Source organism: Coturnix japonica, chromosome 2 (assembly GCF_054131305.1).
Source record: "Coturnix japonica strain WE chromosome 2, WE-NBRP24, whole genome shotgun sequence".
In the NCBI taxonomy this organism is placed as follows: domain Eukaryota; kingdom Metazoa; phylum Chordata; class Aves; order Galliformes; family Phasianidae; genus Coturnix; species Coturnix japonica.
In genome coordinates this window covers 83,156,068-83,181,619 of record NC_140664.1, presented here as the reverse complement: position 1 = coordinate 83,181,619, position 25,552 = coordinate 83,156,068, and the positions used below count along the sequence as shown (strand labels likewise).

The 25,552-nt window shown below is 37.6% G+C and overlaps 1 protein-coding gene across 13 annotated transcripts in view; it reads right to left on the bottom strand.

Annotated features, from left to right (window-relative positions):
• CDH18 (cadherin 18) overlaps nt 1-25,552 on the bottom strand; it is a 444,808-nt gene that overhangs the window by 227,040 nt on the left and 192,216 nt on the right. For 5 of the 13 annotated variants that reach the window (XM_015854436.3, XM_085537825.1, XM_085537826.1 and 2 more), the window contains exon 1: nt 4,625-4,723. The exons of 5 other annotated variants lie outside the window; for them this stretch is intronic. The gene's annotated coding sequence lies outside the window, so the exon portion shown is untranslated. Of the gene's footprint in view, nt 1-4,217; nt 4,406-4,624; nt 4,724-25,552 lie in introns of those variants that run through there. 3 more of the 13 variants (XM_032442472.2, XM_085537827.1, XM_085537829.1) reach the window with 1 other exon arrangement.

The following is a 25,552-nucleotide window of genomic DNA, read 5'->3' as shown; positions in this document are numbered from 1 at the left end:
GAATACAGCAAGAGGATTAGACATGATGGACAGGCAGTATTTATACCCCCTACACCTACATACGTACTTTGGTTCAAGCTACTTGTTATCACCAGCAGGGAGGGCAGGCTTCACCACACAGCATCAAACACACAAGCAAAAGACCCCATTACAAATCATGCAGAACCTAAAGACAATCTGCAATGTCAGGTCCCCTGCACCCTGTGAAGCTGGTTGAGGATGTAGCAGACATGTTCTGCCTCTGACAGGCTTCTTGAGGAGCAGCAGGCCCCGCCATTGGCTTCCCATCTGCTACACTGATACAACATGACTCCTCTCTTGGAAACTACTCCAAGTGTTCAATCTCATGGACTGGATACATTTGCTGTATATGACAGACTATGGCCACTTTTGTGAGTCCCAAACAACAATCCATTTCGTATTGCAAACTGCTCAGCATTAGAGTTTTGAAATAAAACTGGCTAACTAGTCCCTATTATTTAAACTACCATCATAAAAGAAGAAAACAATACCTTTTATTTATTCTTACTGCTTTAATTATCTCACAAGCCTACAAACTCCAAACCAACCACAGTGGGTCTTAAAATGAAGCTGTCTTAACAAAAAACAAAAAATTTCAACAACCCCTACAGTACCAAGGTAAGAAATGCAACCAGAACGTGAGCTGGTTTGGGTACTTTTAATACAATACTGCATAAACATCCTTTAAAAGTTGCCCATGTAAGCACTAATTAAATTGTACTGAAACTTAGGCAAAGTGGAGTTGGGATGGGAAATATATCTGTGACCCAAATATATGCCACCTTGCAAGAATATTTGCTTAAAAGAAGCAAGCAGGTTACAAAAGAATGGGGAGTGAAGAGTTAGGCTTTTAATTTAAAAAAAAAAAAAAAAAAAAAGAACAAAGAAAAAAGTAAAAAACAACCAACTCAGGAAGCTGTTAATTATATTTTCAGCATACAAGAACTGCAGATGTGCAAACATCACCAAATTGTTTATCTCTTACATATAGAGCCAAACTAATAATAATAATAATGGTACACTGCTCAAAGCACCTTAACATCAGCAGTTTGTTTCTGGTTTTGGAGGAAAAATAACACTTATTCTGTCAGCCCTCCTTCTCCCTTAAGGGACACATGATTTTTGGCTCCCACTTGAGGAGCTTCTTAAAAATTCTATGCTGATTCCTGAATTGAACTTCAATTCCATGCAACTTCTTTTGCTGGAAATGGAAAGCAAAACTGTGTTTATAATTGAAACTGACTTAAAGAGTAATGGATACACTAACACTGCAGCTTTAGGATCTGCAGTGTTCCTTTAAAACAGTACTGCACAGTGTTCGTTCTGTAGTTATCATGTCAGCATTTGTTTTACACATTACTGAGTGCTGTTCATTTTATACATTACTGAGTGTTTCAGGGACTTGTCTAAGATTGCCTATCATGTAAGTCATGATACCAAAGACCACATCCTGATTTATCACTGGACTATACTCCCTTTAAACTCGAATACTGCTGACCAAGGAAAAGGTTTTCTATTGTAATCTCCAAACAAATATTACTGAGACTTACATGCTAGATTACATAAATCTTTATAGGCAGTTTTGAGTTTTCCACATTATTTATGCTTATGACCTTCGCATATAAACCTCTTTCTTCCGGAAGAAGATGAACTGTGTCTCCTCTATGAATAGAATCTATTTGCATTGATTTTTTATTTTTTTTTTTCCCTCTCCGTGTTTCCTCCCTTTCTGTCATATCAGCTGCCACCTTTATTTTACATTGCCTACAAGCAAGCCATGCCACAATGGGTCAGGATGGCCAATATAGCTCAGGTCTGCATTTTGGGCAGATCTTCCAGAGCTAACTAGCTGTTATCTGTCTGAGCAGGAGCTCATGTTCATCTGCATGGAAAAGATGACTCACTGGTATTTAGCTGGTTTGATTCAATCTGATAGCATTGATAATTTTCAGCACTACTTGCCGTAACAAAACTGTACTTCTTAACTGGAACAGGAGCTTCCAGACATGGCACAGAATCTTTCATACCCTTCAAACTGCATTTATCAGATTGAGATCTCAGCTGAAGTCTTCCACACAATCATGTTTAGAACTACCAACTCACTTTTCAAAGGTGTTTATTTCTTTATGTTGGCAAATTCCAAGTCCTTATCCAAAACAGTAAATAAAGTAAAGCAGAGTTATGAGACAAAATGATTGTTTTTAAATGATTTTGTGATTATGTTCAGAAACAGACTGTTTTCTGAAGGGTATCATGTAAATGTTACACATCATAGGGAAGTCAGGGAAGCCAGTACTAGTGCAAAAGCAGCTGTTATCTCTGGCACTTACACACACACTCATGCATTTTGGATGTTGAATTCACTTTTCCCAAGTTGTTTTATAATACTACTTGTGTTCACCAGAACTGGTTCCTAACAACTAGCACAGCACGCACGAACAAAGGCAATGAGTTAAAGTCTCTGCATTGCAGGGCCAAAACACTATACAACAATATTTAGGAAATAAATAAACTGTCTCGGGAATTAAACTGGCTAAAGTACAAAAACTTCTGCTGGTGTTTTATCTTACTAGCAGGGTCAGCACTCTGGTCCTGGTGAAGCTTTATGGGATTCTTAGTTCAGGCAAGTGGTCAGAATTTAATTTTGAACCTCATCTGGAAATGGTTCTGTCAGCAACACAGTGCCCCCTAAGCCATGCTTATGTACTGGATCCACTCCTGTTTAAAGGAAGGGGTGATGTCTGAGACATTGCCTTTTCTAGAGGGAACATGTAAGAGAGTGGGTTACAGTTTCTTTTCTTTTTTCTTTCCTGCTGTTTCAACTAAAAATGAACTAAATTTGTCTACTGAATTCCTTCCATAGGATTACTAGTAATTTTAACTAGATACAGAAGAAGAAAACTACTGCACTGCTTCCATAGGTCCACATCTAATAAAAGAGCCACACCTTACACTGCATTAGCTAGCTATAATGTACCATCTCTTCTTCAGAAAAGTCTGAAATTAAATGTTCTGTGAAGGGCAGTGGACTAATTAGGGAAGCCTTCCATAAATCATACTCCTTACCTATAAAGCTGAGCAAAACACCAAACATATGCTAAACTTCAAATAAATATTTTCCCTGAAGGTAAACATTTACTGTTATTCAGGAGGAGCACAACTATTGCAGAAGGAAGGCTTCAGTGTTGTCACACAACTGTCTGTGATTGACTGCAGTACAGAAGTAGAGCTTTGGAAACACAGGAGCTATGGTCAGTATCTTGGAATGAAAAATAAAAGCTGATTTTATCATCTGTGCTAACTGTAAGTCATAATTTTGTGTTCTCTACCATATGTCTTCTGATCATGAAAAACTAATGGGGTATCAATGCTCATGAAATTCGATTTCTCCTAAGCCCTAATTTGAATGATGAAGTACATTAAAACATAAGAAATGCTCATACTGCTTTAGAGTGACCAGCTCAGACAAATAACATGCAGGGGTATACATTTGCCACATCTCATTGGCTTCTATACCCTCTCCATTCAGTATCTGGCTCCTTGCTTACACAAAACAGACTCTCGCACACGCACACACACACACACACACACATACAGGACTACTTTGGTTTCAAAGATTCATGCTATGGAAGGCACACTGAGCTTGTAGAGAGCTCCTGGCTTGCAAAAACACTCAGTTCCAGACCACTGGCAGTGCAATTGGGGAAAATGCTATGTGAACAAAAGGCACACGGTGGTTTCTGTTCACTAATAAGGATGGGGTGGACTGGGAGGAGATGAAGAGTTAATTCATTTCTGGCTGTGCATTATTTACAGTACCCTCTGCACAAAGTAAAGTTGGGTCACAGCTTAAGCTTTAACAAACAGCTCGAGGTACATCTGCAAGAAGACTTTCCTGCTGCAATTTCAGCTCTCAGTTATCACACGATATTACACATATAGGGTGGAAAAAAAAAAAAAAAAAAAAAAAAAAAGACCTGAAATTGTTATTTATATATCAAGTTCTTCATGTACAGTCTCAGATGGTATGCTTTCTGAGCAGCCAGGCACACAGATGTGAGTTGAGCTAAAGAATCTGCCCGCGATCACCATGCAATCCCATCTGCACGTCACCCCCGAAGTTAAACGGCAGAACAGCAGGTACTACGGACACAAGCACACGCACACACACACACAGCACGGCTGCCTCTCTCTACCTGTATTTCGCCAGGTCCCCTTCCAGCCGTCTCGGAGAAACGCGATTCTAACACGCCACAGGGGTAAAGCGTACGTACCGGCGGTAACTTCAACAAAGACACACCGCAGGTCGCGGACCCCCGCCGTGGCAGCGTTATCGTACCGCACGCTTTGCGCTGCCGCACAGCCCGCCGCCTCCGCACCCCACGCTCCTTCAGCCCTCCCCGCCGCGGTGTGTGCCCGCCGCAGGCCGCCCACCCTCCGGACGCGCGGGGACTTCCGCGACGCCCGCCGCCCTCGGGGAGCACCCGACCCCGGTTGCGCGGCCCCGGAGCCGCCGCTCGGCAGCACGGGGCCCGGCTCATCGGTGCGCCGACTCCCTCTCTCCCTCCCGCCCCGCACCGCCGTCCCTGCCCGCCGCACGTACCGGTACGAGGGGCGCAGCGCCGCGCGGCTTCGCCCGGCATCGGCGCGGCTGCCCGGAGCGAAGCGCCCTTCGTGCCGGAGCGCCGAGCCCACGCAGGGCGGGGAGGGCCGGGCCGGCAGATGGGGTGGGAGTGCACGGAGGGAGCGCGCGGCTCGGCCCCGGCGTGGCAATAAATCCTCGTATTTCTGTGCAAAGTCGTCACAGGCTGCTAAACATTCGGCTGCCGCCTCGTCCGTCAGCGAGCCACATGGCCTCGCTGGATGCTGGACTCGGGGGGAGGGACGTCCTCTAACCCTCGCTACAGCCTTGCTGGAGAGCGGAGGTTCCCTCTCATCCACCTTCAGGTCAGCCCCACGCGTGTCGGGATTCCCTGCCCTTCAGCACTCACATCCCTGTCAGATTATTTGCATCCTTTTGGGCTGGGCTGGATCAGGGCGGTCTGTCTGAGGCAAAAGTCAGTCCAAAATCTAGAGCTCGCATAACAGCTTTACTCCAAACCTACCTTATTTGGAATTAAGATTAATGGCATTCTCCTGATTGAGGTTTTCAGTCGTGGAGTAAACACGTGTCCGACCCCGCTAATCCAACCTGCTAAGGCAGTGTATTAAAAATGTAATTAACATGTAAGAGAAAGCCCTGGCACGTTCCCTCCTGGCAGAGTGGAGCCCTGCTTCCAGCCAGCAGTAAGAGCGCTCTGGGTGTGCTCAGCTGCCACAGCCCTGGCACAGAGAAAGGTCACCTGAATCAAAAGGGGAAAGGAGTGTCCCGAGTGAAGGGTCAGCACCCAACGTGTGAATGGTTGGGACAGGAGAAGAAGAGCTGAAAAGAGCAATTCTATCCTGTTAAATAACTGGAACAGAAACCGTTACACCAGATCAGATGGAAAGCACAAGACTGCACACTGTTTGCTTAAATCAAAGATGGGATAAAATCCAGTGCTGGATTTTGGGAACTTTTCAAACAAAAACACTCCTAGCTGCTCAGCACTATATACATTAAACATAATTTTGCAAGCAGGGCTGGGACTGAAGGCAAGAGGAGGACAGGTGTTTGAATGGGGAGAGGTAAGCTCCGAAAAGGAGCAAAAAAGAAATTGCTTCCATTTGCTATTTATACATCCTCTGGCTTGCAACTGCAGCATGTATGAATCAATGCTTTAATACACAGTCTTCAGAATGTTCTCTCTCATGTCACTTCTTTTCGATTTTGCATAGCTCCCAGCTCAGATCTCGTGATCTGGGGGATGGGTTGCCTTCATCCAGATGCTCCTTCTGTGTTACCTCACCATGAGGGAAGCAACTTCCACATATCTTTGGCAGGGAAGTGGTTAGATTAGTAACACTGGAGGAAAAATGGGAACCCTGTGAAAGTCCATACAATTTAATTTGAATTCACACCAAGACACCCTCCTAAAATGCCCTCCTCACTGCCTCAAGTGAGAGAGGGAAAACCAGAACCTTTCATCCTAACGGCCATTTGGTGAAATGCTGCTGATATGGAACAACCCAGGGTGAAGGATGAAAACAAAATGTTTTGTTGTAGATCTTTTTCTCAGCAATTATCAGCAAATAATGTGAAACTATGAATATGCACCAGATACAGAGAGCAGAACTCACAACTCATTTGTTTCTGCAATAAGCAGTATGACAAGCAGAGGGAAGTCTTGATGCTCCAGAAAAGCACTTCAAAGGTGAGAATCTACACAGTTTCTTTCTTGTTGTGTATGTGTACATACATGTATAATAAATGTATACATACACATCCATATCTAGGTATTTCCAAGATTTCTCACAGGGAGGAGCAAAGAACATCAGCATAAAGAGATTAAGAGCAGTGGCAGTAGTTAAAGAGGTGGGTGAGTGGGCAGCAAGGGAAGGGGGTATATAAATACCTTCAAGCACCTGGATTTTTACCTGTTTTGGAGCAATAAAGAAATGTAGATGAACTATTTATGAAGTAGAACATATAGCTGTACTACAAACTAACAAGTTTCTACAGATTTAAAATGAAACAAACAAACAAACAAACAAAAAAACCCGTGATCTTTTGCTGCTGTTTAAATTATCTTTGTTAGACAAGAAGCTCCAGTTAATCATTTACAGGATATGCCTGCAAAACCAATCTCTCTTTGTTGGTGGCTTAATATGCTAAACAAGTATTGATCATCTTGCAGGTAACTGCTAGAAACTGATCATTCAGCTAACATTCAACCAGTTATAAAAAGACTTACTGGTTCATTAATAAATCAGATAATGAAAAAATCCTGGTCATGTATAGATTACAAATTTCTTGTACCGTAGGTACATTAAGAATGTTCAGATCATATTGCAATAATGTTACTGAGTTCAGCCCAACTCTTAAGCACGTGTACTCTAATAGCTGCAGTCAAGAAAAATTAGCACAGCTGCTGCCAAGAACCTCCTTTCACACACATAGAACAGTTATACCAGTAGTTCTCATGTTCTTGTTCTAAGGCATCAGGAATACCCCTGTTACACCCACCTCCAACAGAAACTTTCCAGTCCTACAAAAACAGTTACATATTTCTTGCCTTTTTCCTATAGTGAAAGGGCTAAAAAGGAAAAAAAAAATTCTCCCAGCACGTGCCATCAACTTTATAATGCATGCAAAGGAATAGCACCACCCCTGAAAACAAATATCAGTTAACACTGGCTGTGTAATTGCTTGTTGTTTTTTCTTTTTGATTACTTGATTTCTTAATGATTACATCATTATTTTTGTTCTCAGCTGCAGTGCGTAAGAATCAGTCACAGTGAAATGTCTGAAAACAGTGATACTCACACTGCTATTTCTCTTCCTATTTAATAAACACTTCTGATTCAAACACAGCTACTAATAGACATTCTTACAAGTACCACTGCATGAAGAGAGAAATTTCCTTAAGTTTGAATGTGCTTTACTATGATAAGTCTCTAGAAACGATAATCTAAAATTATCTCAATGACTGCAATTAACAGTTAGTTCTAAGGAGCATAAAAGCAAAAGTTGACAGGGAAGATGTATAAATTAATGTATATCTTTTGATGATGCATCACAATCTAACAATAATTGACTCACCATATCAGTGCTATTTCCATGTAAAAGAGAATCTATTTTTCCATGCAAAAGAGTAATAAAACATAAAAATTCTACAAACAAAACTAAATTTGAAATCAAATCAAATGCATTACAGAATACTGTTGTTTTTCTGTCTTTGCATTTCTTAACAAAAATCATGTCCAAATTGATTACAGCAGTCAACACTTTCATTTTTATCCAAACATCATTTTCTGGTATAAAATGATGGGACAGAAATTTTTAACTTTGTTGAGTGGGTGAACACAAAACTGAGCCATCTTTATGTTCTGCAGAGATCTCAGATCATGCCTGCTGTATATTATGATTTAATTTTTTAATTTGGCTGGTAATGTGCACAAATATTCAGAGGCCAAAACAATTCCATTTATCCGTGGTCTCAAATATTCTTTAAGCCATACATTTCCTATGAAATATTGAAATGGATGATTAGGAAAACTAGATTTTTTAACACAGGTTAGCAAATGCTGAACAATACTAATCACAGAGGGAATGGCAATGCTGCTGATACTGCCTTGGCTTCTTCTACACTAAGCATCACTGGAGTATTTTCTAATAAAACAACAACAGCTGTTCCTAGATATATGATGCCAATAACAGTTGCCAGTCACAGAAAACTTACAATAATACAGTCATTTGCCTTTAGGATTGCATGAAATGACAGGTAAAACATACTGACAGAACTTGGAGGAAACAACATAATACCTGGCATTTTGCTACCTGTTACCATAAAATTCTGAGCTAATCAGTCCCTCTCCAAATGCAGAAAAGCGCAGATGGTACATAAAGGGCATCAGGAACAGTGCAGTGATTCAGCCCCAAGTCTCAGCCTCATAGCACTGTGGGAAGTATTAGAAAGAAGACCCAGCAAAAGGCATTGAAATGATTGACATCAGTAGACCTTTCTGCTCATCACGTGGAATTTCACATTAAGGTACATACAACGGACACCATTCAACCATCAAACTTGCTTAATTGGAATGTTTCCCAGGAAACCAGCATAACCAACATAACTGTGACAGTGTGTACAGCAGTGACCACTGTAAAATGGGATGCTCCCTGATAACTATGTAAGGGTGTGCAATAGACAATATATCTGTAAATTTAAACCTGTTAAGAAAAATACTCTTAAGTCTTTTGAAACTAATGAAGGCAAAAAGAAATCACTTTTCATTCACAGGCCAACATGAAATCCTCACGGATTATGGTTCTTTCTGGATTATTGCAAATGGTAACTTCTATGCCTTATTTTTAATATAATTCATGAACTGATTATAAGCATGTCTGATTTGAAATTATGGATATTATATTATTTGGTGGCTTTTACGACCATCCTTCCCAGCTATAACAGTTTTTTTAAAGAAAATTTTACTTAAAGGTATGTAAATACTTATAGACAAAATCTCCTGGGACAGCCTGAAGACAGATTTTCTTACAAACTATTTCTGGGACATATTATATACTTCTTATCTTTACTGAGATAAAGACATTTCTTCTCTTAGACTCCACATTCAGTAGGCTCGGAGCAGACAGATAAAATGGAGAATTCTAAAATCAGAACTTCAAAAATGAGAATTCTAAAATGTTACAAGTTGATGGTGAGATTACTGTTGAAGTGAGAACATTCTTTTCCATTGAAACCATAATGCTCAAATACCCTTGAGCTGAGTAAAGGAAAAAGTAGATACATTTTCGTTAATGTAGAAGATTCTATAGGATGTTGGAGTCCTCACTTTATTTATTTTTCTCCAGTTCTTACAAATGTGAAAATGCAGTCTGATTTTCCTTTGCTCAGTATACTAATGCTTCTTATAAAGGTCTACAGTATCATTAACACTCCAAAATGTAAAACACCATTTACAGAATCACTGAGATAAGAAAAAGCTCTGGAGATCATTTAGTTCAAGAACTACTGCTCACAGCCATGTCCAGCCCAACTCTGAATGTCACCAAGGATGGAGATTCCAAAACCTTGCTGAGTAACCTGTTCCAGTATTTGAGTAACCTCATGCTGACAGTGTTTTTACATATGTTTAAACATAACAGTTAGTGCTTATTGCTTCATGCCTTGTCTGTGTGCACGTTTTCCACTCTCCGTCAGGTATTCATACATACTGGTAAAGCTCCCCAAGAATCTTTGGTTCTACAGGCCAAATGGCACCATATCTGCCATATATCTGCTTTACCTGATATGGTGTCTACTCTCATCCCCATATCTCCTTCATGGCCCTTCAGTAGACCTGCTCCAGTATGATCACATTTCACTTTATTGGGGAACTCAGAAGTGGACTCATCACTCCAAAAGAATTTCACCAGGACAGAAGCAATGGATGACTTCCCTTGACCTGCTGATGATGCTCTTTCTAAACCAATTCAGGGTGCTCTTGGCCTTCTTTGCTTCAAGGAGACAAACTTGCACAATGTCTGTAGTAACTTTACTTTGTGATTAGATTGAGCTCTACTATAGGACCAGAGCTGGATTTTGAAAATCACTGAGCTCTTATGCAAAGATCTTCACTGCCAAATCATCACAGCTTTTGGGACAACCGTATTTAGTATAGGGTTGTAGAGTCAATTAGTATCTAATCCCAGTGCTTCCATTAACTAGATTAACCTAGTTTCTGATTATAGCAGGAAAAAGAATAAATACAAGCAAATTTCTGACAGAGAAGGAAACCAAGAGGAAGAAAAACAAAAGAACAACTTCTTAGATGCTTCCAGTGTCTAAAAGCTGAGGCTGACAGACTTTTCATTTAGTAGTGTCTAATGACAAAACAAAATTGAAGCATATTCTTCAGAGGTAGTCTTACAGCACTGTAGCTGATGAGGAATCGCCTCTACCAAGGGCTACTGAATGGGCACAGCACACTCATACATACTTCTTGTTCTGAGATTCTAGACATGCTGCTAGTATGTCCCTCTCTCTGATGTGCTGTTATCAAGTGGGAAATTATGAGATTTTCATGAGGATGTTGACACTGAAGTGGAAATACCATGATATCCATGGTATCTCTGAAGTAGAAGCTCCTCTGCCTTATATTCTAGTCAGACAACCAGACAGTTGAAGTAACGTTCAAGAAACAGTGTTCAAGAAAGAGACTGATTATTATTCTCCATCTTTCACTTAAAGAAGCACTCCAATTCTACCAGCCAACTACATTCTCCATTTTAGGAAACGTCACTGACTGTTATTTATTTAGAATACAATCAACAACCAAACAGAAAAACATAAACAACAAAACCCTCCTAGAATGCTTCTCAGGATGTGCTCTTATTGTATTTACAGCTCACTACAATTTGCTAGAACTGATAAAAATGAAAAGTTTCACTAGCATGTTTTGTTCTGTAGGCCAAATAAGCAATGAGAAATAACCTCATGCTAAATGGTGGCAAACAATGAAGCAGACACATATGTTTACTTTTTTCCCCAAGCATAAACAGAACATAGAATTTTTCTGACTAATAAATTTACTTTCATTTTAATTAAAACAGAACATTTACTTAGATTTCCTCTGTGCTGTCAAAGAATTAAATAGATAAATGGCTAGCAGGGGAAAAAATGACAACATTTTCTTTAGTGCCCCAATTGTAAACATAATCGATTGCTACCCATCTGTTCACAAAAGGTGTTTTGGAAAGATGCATCATATAAAGCCTTATTTCCTGTAAAAAGCCTTACTAAAGTATTTTGCTTTTGATCTTCTAACTTCCAAAATGAAAGAAGCTTTTTACAGAGTGAAATCTGCCAGTTCTTTTTCTACATATTCTTAGAATAACTGTCATTATTGGTTTACTTTTCCAATTCTTCCTACTATTAAATCAAAACTACGGAAGAGTGGCTCCCTATCACAATGCCAAGATCCTAATCAAGACTGAAACAATTATGTAAGAATGACTGAATAGCTTGGGACCCCTAGAAGGGACCCCTAAAGATCATCTAATTCTAATCCCCCTACCTTAATCTGGGGCATCTTTCACTAGCAGAACCGACAACAGTGTTGTCCAACCTGACTTTGATGCCCCCTTCCAGTGATGCAACATTCACAACTTCTCTCCCAGAACCTCACCACTCACATTTTAAAAGCAAACAAACAAACAAATCTTTCTTACATCCAATTCAGGGACGTGTACAAGAAAAGGAAAAAGACCACTCCCTTTCTATGGTATTTAGCCTAACTGCCAAAGTTTGATCACTGCATATTGTCCATGAAAGTAATTTTTCTTTTAGGAGTTCAGGAAATTAATAATTGATCAACCACCTTTTTTTTTTTTTTTTTTTTTTTTGATAGTTTATTCACTTCTGTACTCTGAAATATTAATTTACTGATGATATGTCCTGTCCTTCTTATCTCTCATTCTTTCAGACTTAGGTATGTGTAGTTAAACTGGAGAAATACAACATAAATTAGGCTGCATCCAGCACTATGAGTAGGATGAATGGCATCACCATTCTCTACTATCTTCCAATATGTTCATCTTCCCAAAAAGGTAAGAAGGAAGAGCTGCAGAGCTACAAGTGGTCAGACTTATCACAAAATCCCTTCCAAGTTTGTAGAGCAAATCCTCCTAGAAATAATTTCCAAGCTCGTGGGAAATAAATAAATAAATAAAGCTGTCTAGCAAGTAAGGATTTACGAAGAATAAATCCTGCCTGTCCAACTTGTCTTCTATGATGGAATGTAGACAAATATAGCAGTGCTGACTACTTTTCTGGAATCTGTTAAGGTCTTCAGCCCAGCCTTTCAAAGTATCCTTATAGCCAAACTACAGAGTGTTGGACTGGGTAGGCCACAAAGTAGTAGAAGTCCAACTGAAGCATGTCTGTTTCCAGGAATGTGTTTGTCAAGTCTCGATAACAGTCCAGATACTTACTACTGTATTCAACAATGTGAATAGTGAGTCAGAATGTAAGCTGACAGGTGACATCAGATTGGAGGAAGCGGTTAATGCTGAGGAGAGATGGGGTGACATTCAGAGATGATCTGGGTGCTGAAGGATGTGGTGGGCATAGAGCAGCTGTAGAAGCTGGGTCTGTTTGCCTGGGGAAAAAAGAGAAGTTGCAGCACAGAGTTTGTAGAGGAAGCAGCAGAGGCAACAGAACCAAGCTGTCATGCACGATGCACACAACAAGTATGATGGGACAGTGCGCACAAGTAGCAATAGCGCAAAACTTATTAAATTTGGGGGTTTATTTCCATGGCCATGATCTAAGTCCTTTACTGTGTCTTCAATTAATAATGTATTATCTAATTTCATGGCTCATACTTTTGCGTGTGTTTTTAAACCAATCCTATCAATTTTAAAAGATTTCTAAGTATCACCACAGTTGAAAGATAACCCACTTGTCAGGTAATGTTACCGTTATTAAAGTGCTGCTATAACTTTTACAAAAATGCAAGTCCAAGGAGCTTATTACAAAATATGCACTTTCTTAGAAACAGGGTAGGACACAAACTTCTCTGTCTAAAAACAGCAGAAGGGTACTTTAAGATCCTCACTCTACTGGGAAAAAGGAGAAGAATCCAGAGGTAGAATGCTCAAGTGGCTGGAGATGCCAGCTGTACAACTCAGCTGTACAATGGCAGCAGGCAATCAGGAACCAAACTGCCAGAACTGCATGTATCAGACTGGGGCTAGGGTGGATACATACAAGTTAAAGATGCTGGAAGACAGCTGTTTCCAGTTGTGAATAGGCATTCATAAGTGTTATTCTCTTGTTATTTCCTAGCCAAACCTCTGCCTCCTTTAGGTATGTTTGGTTCTGAGATTCATCTGGTAATATGCAAAAAAAAAAAAGCAAACAAAAAAACAAACCAACCAACCAACCAACAAACAAACAAACAAACAAACCAAAAAAAAAACAACCAACTAAGTGAAGAAACCCTTGCTGGGTCCAGGCAAGGCAATGCAACACTATTCATAGAAACATGCTTAAAAATTGTTTGTTGACTTGTAAGGTGCACAGAATCTGCTAATGCCAGGGAAATATCAATAAGTATATTGCAGTTGTGACAATTATTATCTTTATAGATTAAAATCTCATGGATTCATCTCAGAGATTCCACTTTTTTTTTTTTTTTTTTTTTTTTGCATCCAAGTGGTGTCTAATGTAGCTCTTAAGTAAACTCAAAATCTCTTTCGTAAGTAATATTTTTTCACTAAGATCAAAAAATGCTTTTGCAACACAATGAAGGTTTCAGTATATTTTAAGCACTAGTCTGTCTTTTCAACCAGAACATTTTCTATTAAGAGTATCATGTTGAACTAATGTTTTGAGTGAGAGGCTCTAGAGACAGCATGATTAAAATGCTCTTAATTGACAGTGTTTGAAAGAACAAAAACATATGGGAATGATTACAGAGATTACACTCACAGCTTGCCTGATAAATTGGATATAACTGCCAATGAAGAAGTTAAGAAATAAAATGTTTAGTCAGTGTCAAAGTCATCATTTTCAAAATGTAAGACAAGTTTCATCCTGCTTCATAGCTGGCAGCTGAAACACTCAGGAACTTAAAAACACACTTTGCTTTCTTTCTTATAGAGATAGTCTGCAGATAAACTCTCTAAATCCATTTATTTATTTCCTGTGATTAAGGAAGAAGGCAAAACAAATTGCAAAAATTCCAGTGATAGAGTTGCTATTTTTACAAATGGAGTGCATGTCTATGACTTTTATCAGTTGTAAATTTTACATTTTTGCCAATAAAACCAATTTCTTGACATTCCACAGATTTCAGTGTCATCATGCAGCAGAAGAGAGGTATATACATTTATAAGGCTGGCACTTCATGCAGTTTTAGCTTTTGTTATTACTAAGATAGGATAGAAATATTCATTCAGCAAGGACCTTCAAAGATTATCTAGCTCAACCGCCCAACCTTTAATGCTTACCAAAAAGCATATTACTCAGAGTATTATCCTCTCATTGTCCTCTTGAACAGTGTCTGTTGTGGGGCATCAAACTCCTCTCCAGGAAGCTTGTTCCAGTGTTTGACCACCCTTATGATAGCAATTTTTCCTAATGTCTAGTCTGAGCCTCCTCTGGTGCTGCTTTGTACTATTCCCTCATGTTCTACCATTGCTGAGCAGGAGCAGACCCTGGCACCTCCCTCTGCTTCTCCACTGCAGAGAGCAATGAAGATGTCTTTCAGTCTCCTCTTCTCCAAACTAGGTTAATATCAAGCTAGTCCCCAGATTCCACAAAGAACTTTGTGTAGAACCTAATTACAGTAATCATATTCCCTGATTAAAGTGGACAAAATCTGGATTTCTGTATGTTTTCAGGATCTTTAAATTGTCACTTCTGACTTCCTTGCAATTGTTCATTTTAGAACATTTGTATAGTTTAGATTTTACAAATGTTATCATATTCTTGAACCGCTAGGAACATGTCACTATTTCTCAATTAATTAAAACACCATTTTCATATTTAGGATAAATCATCTGTGACAGAATAGTTTATGTTCATGTACATCTATTTCCAATAATCTTAAGACAATAATTAATACCTTGTACAGCAGCAATATGAAAAATCATTTAGCAGTAAACACAGAAGTACACTCAAATTATTTCTGTTAAATATTTAACAAACTCAAGATCAGGTCCCACAGCATAGTCAGAAGGGAGCTCCACAGTGTGTTCAATTCTCCATTAAATTCACTGAAGTTCCAGTAAGCTCACCAAGAGTTCATTAACTCTTCACAACCGAGATTTAAGTCATCTACCTTGAATTATGTCAACATGATTAATTACACAAAGAACTCATTAGTAGGACCTTCATAAAACGCAGAGATAAATGATACGAGACTTGGGAATTGAATTCTGCTACTGTTAACAAATTTTACTATTGTTTCCTCATGTTTACATTATAACTGATGGCCATCTAGCAGTTGGATCACTAAGAAAGTTAGCAAGTCAGTTTGCTGATATATTTCAGAAAGATGTAACAACACTGATGTATTCTGCATACGATCTGGATGTAAAATATTCATGCTACGAAGGTGTATTTTTGTATGTGAAAAATATTACAGCATTCTGCATGTTCTAGGAGTAAACAGCCATCAGTCAATGTAGGATTTCTTTACTTACACATACATACATATATGTATATATACACATACATATAGTCATATATATTTCCTGCTGAATCAGGAAAAAGACGTCTGGGGACCACATAAGAACCACTAAGAAGATATTTAGATACTGTCACTCAAGAGTTTCACTGAAAGAATTCAAGGTAATATCTCCACTTTCTCTGTTGAAGATCTTACATTATATGTTTGATGTGTTTTATTATTATTATTGTTGTTGTTGTTGTTGTTGTTGTCATTATTATTATTATTATTATTATTATTTTATTATTATTATTATTATTATTATTATTATTATTATGTTAATTATTATTTTTAACTGTAAAATCTAAGCTCAAACCGCTGGTTTGAACATCTTGCCACCTTTTCTGGTTTTCTTTCATATAACCACAGAAAATATTTCTAGATTCCTCCCTCTGCAATTTCTAAGTCTTTCAAGTATTTCATACTGTGAGATTGTCCATAATATACAAAAAGATTCCTGTTGGGGAAATCACAGAAGTAGCAAATCTCTCCATCTCTCAGGATTTGCTACTTTTTCTTATTCCTGTTTCATACCTAGAGCTGAAACAGAGATCCTGTGATATATTGGTATTTTATTCCCTTGAAAAATTATCTCATTCAATTCCCTTGACTTTTTTTTATAATGGCTTCTTTTTGACAAAAAGAATGAAACCTTATTTTCAAGTGTTTTTCTCTGCTACTAGTTTTGCAGTGTAGTGGAATACTCCATTTGCCCTTACCATTACAATTTCATCTACATCTTTAGGATTTTATGCTTTTAACAGGTGTTAAATAAAGTTAGTTTCAGAGTTTTCAGGAATTACTTTTATTCATACTATTTCCTCCCTGTCTGTTTTCAATGTCATTTAAAGACAATATTTTTTTGTATTTTTATTTTGCATTCTATCTTGTTTCCATTTGTTTCCCTTTCTTTTCAATATAGAGAAATAGAAATTTCCAAATTATTTATTGTTTTTTTTTTTTTTTTTTTTTTGATGTGGCCATTTCTTTTCTATTGACATTTTCTCTCATATTTGTAAATCCTTATAGTAATTCTTATAATTATTTATTTTTCACTGCTCATACATTTTTTAACCCATTGTTCCTGCCTGACATTATCTTATTCCTTGGAGATCAAGAAAAGACCTCTTTGTACTAAGGAAGCTGTCTCTGAATAAAATTCTTATTTTGAATTTCATACTTATGCTATTCCTTTTCAAAGGAATAGGTAAATTAAAACGTTTAAAGAAAAGGAATCTGTCCCTTTTCCCTCTTTGTAATTTGTTCTTCAAACAATTATTGCTGTGTACCAAAACACTTCAAAAAAGCCTGTGCTAAAAAGGGGAAAACTGTGAACTGACAATTTGTTTCTCAAATACAATGTTCCTTTCTACTGCCAGAGTAGAGCAGATTTTCTGTGTTCTGTACAGAGCTCAGAGCTTTCTTGAGAATTGATGGGAGACCATAAAGCAAACTACTACTTTCATTACATTGCACTTCAAATGCAAGATGTATTTCTTCAGCTGCATCTTCTTGAACATAAACATAAACCTTAATTTACTTGTGCACTTCTTCACAAAGTACTACATCATACACATGCTTCCAAGATAATGAACGAGCAAACAGCAAGAAAGACTGCTGTCCCTGACATAAGTGCAAGCTAATGCAAACGTAACTGTTTGTGAAATTGGTTTAGGACTACTGGTCTCTGGAAAATGTCACCACAGTTTCCCTATTGGAAAGGCACAGAAAAATTGCAGTGAACATCAAATAAACTGTTTTAGAGGAAATAACTGCCTGATGAATAGGGCATTATACATATTTAATTTAAAGGGAAGTAAGAAAATTTCTGTAGGATGATCTAAGGAGATATAAATGGAATAGTAAGCCACATACTAAAAATTCTTAAACAAACAAAAATAAAAGACAAAAACCAACCAAACCAGCAGTAACACAGTAACACATAGACATCCCGACCCCATCTAACATTATTTTACCGTTTCCATTGCCACTTGCCACTCAGGCTTGTATAAAGGATAAAAAGTTTACCATGTCGCAAAACAACCAAATTTAAATGTATTAACTGCGAAGTGTGATATCTGCCTTTGGGGATTATCCTGTTCTTCAAAAGACGTGCACAAAGCAGATGTCTTGAGGTACTCATTATCCCTTCCCTTCTAAGTATAAACTTAGCTCATTGCTAGAAATAAATGGGGTTTAAGTATTTCTTTTACTTCTTTTCATAAAGAGCAAATATACTAGAAATTTCTTTGGCAAATGAACTGTCACTAACTACATGTACGTAATAGAGGGGAGATGAAACAATGCTACAGTAATCAATTAGAAGTAATTTTATAAGTAGATCCTCTTTCCCATGCTGCCAAACCACTTGAGCCCAAGGTTACTTTGATCCACAGAATTATTTCTGTTTGTCACAAAAATCACCCGCTCTCATCCCTTCTGATGTTCTATTTATGAAATTCAATGATAAGAATTTGACAATAAATACCGTCCTCTTCCAAGACAGTCTCAGCAGGAGTGTTGTGTTTTGCTTCTGTTTCCTTCCTTGAAATTTGTCTTCCCTCTTTCCTAAATATGAGGCAAAAATTCTAGCAGGTATAACCCATTTGCTACTGGTAATAACTACCACTACCAGGTGCTCCATAATTCTCACACTTTCACAGAGTTTTCATATCACTACTACTATTCAGTCTCTATTTCTTTCTTTCTTCTTTCATTTCTAGCACTACTCATCCATAAATTATTCCTTAACATGCCACTGCCTTCTCTCTTCATTGCACATAATGTGAAAACCTGAAATTTAATCAAGATTAGTGTACCGGTTTTCATACATCAAGTGAAATGCCAATATAGAAGTTATTTTGCAGTAGGCATCTGTCAACATTTCTTGCATGCACTATTAATTAGTACAATATTTACTGCACTGGGGCAAGCAGGGCGCAGACAAATAAAGCAGCACATAGTTGCAATGGTCAAGGTGCTTAAAGCTCAGGTAGGTGAAAAACTGTAAGCTTGAACCTGATTTTTAGAGGTAAAACCTTAATTACAAGCTTATTCTTCATATTCTTTCCTCTCCCTTTTGACCTGATACTAAGAAACTTGATAGCTAGATATGCTCTGACAAACAGCTGTAGTTTTGTTTAAACGTGGTTATTTCCCAATTGCTCCTCTCAGGACTGCTGACTCCTGCTTAATTAACTGACAGTGAAGCTGTCAGTTACTTTTCACTGCTTGTACATAATCCAGACTGGGGAAATGTGATCATTTTCATACTTCCTGAATGCAATTTTATTACTTCTAAGTATTTTCAATACAGTTCTATGGATACTACATTTTGTCAGAAGAATAACAATATGTATATTGATATACAATATACATGCAAAACATTCATACAATGTATACATATGCATAAGAACAACAAACCTAATCAACACACAATAGGTTAATAATAGGATACTTATTCACAAAACCTCAAAATGCAAGTATCTCTTCTCATCCAGCTTTTGAATAAAATCCTCCCATGGTCTGAATTCCACATGATCTGATAGGAAACCTGAAGCACTGTTTCTTTTTGGAAAACTAATCTGTTTTCTAACAAACTGTTGGAATGTTTTAACAAGCAAACAGCACTTTCATTAGTGAAAGCATAGAAAGCAAAAAGAACACCGATTTTTTGGCACTAGAGAAGTGAACTATATTTTAGTGATGCTGTAATGACTACAGATGGTGTCCCACGCACTTAGATTAGTAAATAGAAGAGCACAATAGGAAACAACAAACAAAGAGTGACGAGTGCAAAGACATAATAAAATGCACACCAAACTTTACAGTCCAAGTATGTTAAGGCAACCCTGTATAATTGCAGTACCATGAGCCAGCAGGACTCAGTAGACCACTTAATTTGACCTGGTGCAAATGTCAGTGACTTTAGGATGGAGAAGGAGGCTGAGTTCTTGTGCAACAGAGCAGAGGCAGGGACAGCAGGGACAGCTCTGGCCCTAACATGAGCTCAAGGAGTTCATGGTGGAGGCAGTGAATTAGATATGCTTAGATGACCCATGGGGGTAATCCATATTCTGAGCTGAAGGTGAACACAGCTACTTATCACTCCCTCAAGGCTCCTTACACAAGATGAGATGAAATAAAAGTATATTCACTTTCCAGCTGTAAATCCGCTTATTAGTGTGATCCTGGCTGTGTGAGAAAGATACATCAGTCAGATAGGTAAACAGAGGATTTTCCATACTGCTTCAGAATGCTGGACGAACACTACTCCATGTCCCATATTCAGACCGAGATAAATCACAAAAAAGCTTGTATTCATGTTCAGAGAAATGTATTTCTCAGTGGTTGTGCTTAGGAAGTTAGTCCTCCCTGAGCCCAGAAAAAAAATCTGGTAAAAGCCCCAGAGCCTAGGAGTGCAAGGATGGAGCTCTTATATAATGAAAACCGAAAGCATTATGATGAGCATGTGGAGGCTGAGAAGAATGATCCTATTTTCCCCTGAGCTTTTGAAGAATGATTAGAGTAACACAGATGTTAACAAGTTCTAAGGCTAGAAGGATAAACATTACTACCCAATCAAACCTTTTCTACCATTCAGTCGGAAAAGCCTCATGATAAAAACAAACAAGCAAAAAACACACAGAACAACAAAAACTCACTTCATCTTACTGTAATAAGGTATTGATATGCTTCCCTTTTTCCTTTGCTTATTAATTAAGCTGTATTATTTTTTCTTACAGCCAGGATGTTAGTAAAATTGTGATTTTTATAAAATTTTCCAAATATATTGTTTCCAAATATTATTCCATGCTATTCAGATAAAGAAAAGCATTCCAACTATAGAGTTCTATAACCTTTTCAAGTGAAGTTCAGTTCAGCTTTCCTGGATACAGAAGGCAGATTGGTTTGAAACTCAAGGTCTAAGTAATCCATTTTATGAAGTCTATTAAAAATGATGTATATATATATATATATTCTTTTGGAGGATTCTGAACGCATGGGCCAGCTGAAAAGATGAGACTATAGTTATTCAGTAAGAGGAACTGCAAACCCATGATGTATGAAATTTAACCATGAAATTTTATTTAAATATTTGTTCCACAGAAAATAACGATTTCTGTATCATAGTTTTGAGCACTGGGTAGAAACCTGTGTGCATCAAGTATAAATGTATTGATGGCATGTCACATGTAAAACACAAAATTATAATATTCTTTACTTCTTTGTTAGTGTACCAATCACAGAAACTGAAGTCACTTATTAAAATGTGGGGCTTTTACAGATAGTAGAAATCTTGGTGCAGACTTACTTGAGAAAAGTAATAATGCTCATATCTGGGATTCATTTTAAAGACTCTTGCATTGGTTCCCAAAACTAACTTTAAGTGTCTAAGAAGAGATCTCAGAAGGTCTAAGAACCTGAAATGAAATTTAGTGAAGTCAAAAGACTATCTCCTGTGCTAGTGAGAGAAAGAAAAACATTTATTTTTGGTAAATTCAACTTTGATTTTATGATCTGAAAATTCTTTACCTTTCATAATATTTGCATGCTTTGAAAAAACAAATAAACAAAACAAACAAAAAAAATCATAAAATCTAGCAACATTAGCTATCTTCAGGGCCCTTTAGACTCTCTAGTTTCACTGTACCGATCTAGTCGCTGAATTTTTGTTTTTGGTTTTTTTTTTTTTCATTGATATGAAAAAGCAATAGAGGGCAGAATAATTACCTCTTAGCACAGGTAAGAGATGATTGTTGTATATTGCTAAGTATCAGAGGGTAGCTGGCTTTTATGCTTGTGGACAAGTGAGAAGTTATTAACAGCCCTGGTTTCCTGAACAGCACATAGGCTGGCTCTGTCTATACTGTCTAGTTTTGTACATGCAGTCCACACTGGGGTTCAGATGTTGCCATCTAAGTGGAAACATATGCTGAAATATCTACAAATTCTGTACTATGCTTTAACTTAATTCTTCTGACCCATGTAGGGAGTAACAATCTACTAGACAGTCACCTCAGAATTAAAAAAATAACATGATTAAGTTGTTAAGACAAGTAACAAATTTGACAGTGTTGCACTTCCCTATTTAAAAAGTATGGTTGTTCCCTCTTTCTTATTTTTTTTTCAAACGTGTCAAAGAGAATTACACTTCAGAAGGATGAGGGTTCAAATATGATAATACCACACATCTTGCTGCTTGGTATTTAAAACCAGAGGGCCTTTGTCCTGTGCCAGTTGTGAATCTGTGCCAGCTCAGTTCCTAACAATATTATTCAAATTCCTGTAAGTTCTTCATTCTGATACCCTGGAAATGTAGAAAGTGAGTGAGGAAAAAGGATAATGTGTTATCTCAAGGTAAAAATTCCAGCTACTACAACAGCATCAGTAAACACAATAGTTTAGGAAAAGACTGAGTGTTTCATTTTCAATTATAGTACTCAGAATTGATTTAGATTGTGTTCTATGTCAAAATACAGCCAAACAATTTGTTTTTTTATCAGTTTGCTACTAACATGCCAAAACAAGAGTTTCATTTGAGAACGATTCTGATAGCATGTTACAATTGTTATACAATTTTCCAATTTTCTTTTATGAAGCAAGATTCTTCTGATTTCTAACAGCTCATCAGATAATCCCTTAGAAACAATTGATACACTGAAAGCAAAGTGTAGCCAAAGTAAATATTAATTTAGAACTAAATCCAAATGGAATACTGACTGTCTTTTATGTATTCATGTTGTTAAAAACCAATGCATTACCTAATGGTCATACTACTTAATATTACATAAAAGACAGAAACTGTAAAATCTGCCTAAGTTGTGGGTAAATATTGCACTGGTGGAGACATAAGAAAAATAACAACCAAAGGCAATGAAAGTGTTGAAGCTCATCTAAGCAACAGCAGTTTAAAATCAGAGAAAACAATAAAGCATATAACCCCAATTATCCAGAAATCTAAAGGGACACAAGAAAACTTGAGATAATTGGAAAAGCCAGCTGGCAGGCTTCTAAGTCCCTTGATCCCAAACACAGAGTTCACAGTTACTAAGAACCTCTCCTATTCCCAGGGTTCCAAGCCTCTGCAAACAGAGTTGCACTCAGCTCAAAAGTGCATGCCTTACAATGAGGATCAAATTCAGACATTAAGGCTTGAGCACATAAACACCTCTATTGCTCATGTTCTGAAGCAAACCATGAAGAAGAGTTTTGCTTCCTACAGCTTCATAAAAGCTTGATGGTTAGTAATTTCACATGGTCAGCCAATGTGAGAGTTTGTGTAAGAGAGAGGCTGACAAATAATTACAGCTGGAATTGTAGTACCATATTTAAGTCAATATTATTTTGTACAAAAGATTAATCTAAGATTGCTTTCCTAGACTCCGTGGACAAAACTTATTAACTGCAATAAAATGTTTACACAAATATATCAGCTTGCTAATATTGAATATATATAAATTCTCTATTTCTGCACGGTCTCATTATTACAGTTTCCATGTACCAGCAGTTGAACAATGTTCTACCAACCTGGGAAGCTTTGCCTATTAGGTTTTCAACCTAAGAAACAAGATAGAGGAACATAGAAAGGTGAAGCAAGTATGTAAATGTCTAAAAGAAAACACAAAGAAGTCTATTCTGTACATACCCCACCAAGCTTACTGGCTTTCAGTAAAACATGCTCAGAATCTCCAAAGACAGACAGATAAATCCACTAAGCAGAAAGCTGTAAACAGCTACAGAAAAGCTGTCTTAGGCCAAAACTAACTAGAGAATAAATACTTCTGTTTACAATACAACCAGCCCCAAGTATTATCTATCTGTCACCTTGGTTAAATGACTGCTGTTCTTCCAATATATCTACAAGGGCTGTTCCAAAAGGAATGCCTCCTATTTTATTGTGTTGGCCTGTGTTCTCAGAGGTGGATGCTACTGGTATGGCAGTAGAGGTTGAACTTTTTTTTGCCACTTTGTTTTTGTTGCCATGTGATGGACAGCAACAGAAGCACAGTTGGACACAATGGCTTCTGACATAGACGTGCATAGGAAGCAAAGGTGTGGAATTGAAATTCTCCATGCAGAAAAAGAATGACACCTATTGACATTCATCAATATTTGCTGAATGTTTACAGAGATCAAATAGTGTATGTGAGCACAGTGGGGTGGTAGGTGGTACATTTCAACAGTGGCATCAGCAGGTCACCTTCATTGGTTTAGATTTTAAGAGAGTGTCATGCAGGCTCTTGTTCATAACAGTTAAAAGTCTAATGTCAGTGACTCTGTTGAAAAATAGCATTTTGTAGCTGAAAATCTACTCTATCAAATGGTATTATTGTTCCCTTTTTATCCGCTGTAGTTTCCACGGAAAGCAAGCATTACTTTTGGAGCTACCTATGTATAATGAGGTTTTTCACCTCATTATACACATTTTCTGTGTTTCAGAGTTGTTGGGCCCTGCTCAGTGGAATTCTGCAAGCAAATGTTTTCTGTCTTTTCAAGAAAATCTTAGGCTTTAGTGTTCCTCAGATATTATCCAGAATCAATTTAACGTTAAGCTTCTCATCCTCTGACTGATAAATTTTGATTTTTAGCAAAATAACCTTGCAGGTTATTTTACATTTCTAAATTAGGAAAAGGTTTTTAATCCATATGAATTTATTATACAAAACTGCATGGATATCTATTGAATTTGCTACATGTACTTCTGTAAATGAGATATCAATGCACACTGTTCTAGGCCACTCAGTTACCCTGTAAACTGCTGAATGAAAATTTCTTCCCTTCACACAAGTGAAGTAAGCCATACACTTTTACAGGGTTATGGTGAGAAGAGACTGAGGATTTAGAAGAGGCTGCTGGGATTCTGTTGGGAATTAATGAACTGATAACATTCAGCTCAGGGGTAGAAGCTGTAGATATACTCTTATATTTCCTCCTTAGATTGCCTTGTCCAGTACACCTCCATGCAAAATCTTAAACTTGAGGAAATGAGAAAAAAATCAAGCTATTTTACCTCAGTTTGCTCCCCAAAACTCTTGAGATCAACAACAGAAAATTGCCACATTATTCCCCAAAACTGTAATGGATGTAAGCAAATTTATGACATGTAATTCAAAACTCTGCTTCCCTTTCCATAATTTCTTTCTCAACGCTACTGAAAACAAAACTGGATAATGCAATTTTGGAAAGTATTCAAAGGAATTAATAGAATTTTCTAAGTCTCCGAGTCTGAAAGAACATAAGAAAGCGGATGGAAGACTGCACTACATCAGTAGAAAGTACAATTTAAAAGAATGGACACTTAGCTTTTATTTTTCTAGCCTGAAGTGGTTAGAAGTGTTTCTTTTGGTGCACTTTCTGTGAGGCTCATGCTCAGTTCACTTAGGTACAAAAGCACTGAGAAGTAGCACTGTCAGAAATAAGTACCGGGGAGTAAGAACAGCAGGTTAAAGCCACGTTGCCTCTGCCTGCACAAAAACTTCTTCATTGATATGACCCTGTTTCTGACATCTTTTGGAATGGCTAAAACTTACCTATGCTAAATACTGCAGAAGACTTCATTATTTTAAATGTGAACATCAAATACATTTTAAGATGCAAATTTCCTGAATCAAACTAGAAGCAACAAACTTCTTCTTACTGCATGATCAGGTCACCGTCAATGTTAAGTGAATTAAATACATAATTTATTAAATGGTCTCTCTGAGGACTGCAG